Source organism: Drosophila gunungcola (genome assembly GCF_025200985.1).
Source record: "Drosophila gunungcola strain Sukarami chromosome 2R unlocalized genomic scaffold, Dgunungcola_SK_2 000004F, whole genome shotgun sequence".
NCBI lineage: Eukaryota > Metazoa > Arthropoda > Insecta > Diptera > Drosophilidae > Drosophila > Drosophila gunungcola.
The window spans coordinates 1,509,874-1,511,590 of NW_026453167.1; positions in this window are offsets into that span (position 1 = coordinate 1,509,874).

A 1,717-nucleotide genomic window follows, 5' to 3' on the forward strand; every position below is an offset into this window, starting at 1 on the left:
TTTCGGTTATGGCCAGGTCTTTCACTTTTATCAAAGTGGAAAACTCAACACGGAGCGAGAGAGAGCGAGGAGCGTGGGAGCGAGAGAGCCAAGTTACGTTTACCCGGGGCCAAATCGAGCGTAGGCGCCCATGTTGCTGCAATATGTTGCACCATGTTGCTGGCAACAAACTGTTGAATTGTTTTTCTTTTTGGCCAGCCATTTCCTGGGCTTTTCTTTTGCCTGTGGCTTTCCATGGCTAAAGCAGAATGCTGGTTTTGTTTTTGTGCGATATGCCTATTTCAAAGAAAACTTTTCGCCTTAGCTTTTTGCAGCTATCTACAAAGAATCATAAATATAAATACATATGGAAATCATTTCCGGCCATGTTGCCAGTGCTGTGTTTTCCCTCTCATTTGTGGGAGGCAAGGTTGGGTGGCTTAATTGTAGTTCCCCCAGGGCCTTTTGACTTTCAATGTTTTATCTGCATGCCATATTATAATTCACTAGAAACGAGCTTCCTTCGGCTGCCCTTCGGGCTCAATGCGTGTGAGTGGGTGGCTGGGCTAGGTGGGTTTTCCTTCCCCCATTTTCCATTTCCCATTTCCCTGCGAGCAGGCAATGTCAAGTGTTACTCATGCATGGTCGCCGAGCTTTTCCCCCTTTTCTGCCCCCTCCCCCCAAAATCCACCTGGTTTTCTGCTCGCGTGCTGCTCATTCATTATTCATCTTTTACTTTTTACTTTCTGCCTTTTCTTCGTTTTCTATTATACACATGTATGTTTTGTGAGGACTACAATTGTGCAAGGATTTATGTCTAAACCTTTAAAGTTAATTGTTATGACTCTGGGAAAAGGTTTTCTCCTCTGACCGAAATGAAACTAAAAGTGTTTATTAATCATACGCCCCATGTACTCCATTGTGTGTGAGCTGTTTGTTTTCTAATCTTTGGGTCGTATCAAAGGGACAGCTCTCGGTCCATTATGCAATTGCTACTGGGCCTCTCGAGAGGGAGCCTAATTTGAAAGGTAAAATAAAGGTGAAGTTGATGGCTGGCAGAGACTTTACTCAGATGTGAAAATTTAAAGCTGGCTAGAGATTTCTGCAGAAGAAAATGCGTTGTAGTGTTTTGTATAATGTGGGATTAAAATTGCGTTAATTTTTTTTTTATTATGGTACGGTTTTTCAAAGATTTTTGGTATTTTGTATTATTTGAGTTGACTTTAATAATGATGCGTAAATTTCCCTAAGCGTATTTCAGCATCAAGTTTCACTTTTTCAGGAATTCCTTCTCAGGGTCTTTGGTTTATTTATCTAAATTTAAAACCACTTGACTCCCACATATGTGACTTTTACACTTTGCCTCCTAAATTACAAGATGTTGTAACGCAAGAAGAACAATCTGTGAAACCGCCAAAGCAATCTCATTAGAAATCTCTGTGAAATCCCAGCATTAGCAACTCGGCTCATGAAAGTTGACCATAAATTTTCCCAACTAATGCGCCGCATTATCACTCAACTGACGAAGGCTAAGAAGCTTTCACACGGTGAAAAATTCAAAACAAAGGAAATCATGTGTTTGTATATTTTGTTCAATTAATATAATTAAATAGCAAATAAATGTGTGCAAAGAACAGCAGCCACAAAAAACTTAAAAATAGATTTTAAATAAGTGCCCCAAGCATGTGCACAAGTTAAGTTTTTTTTTGTGTTTCCCAAAATCTTTGTTTACATTGCT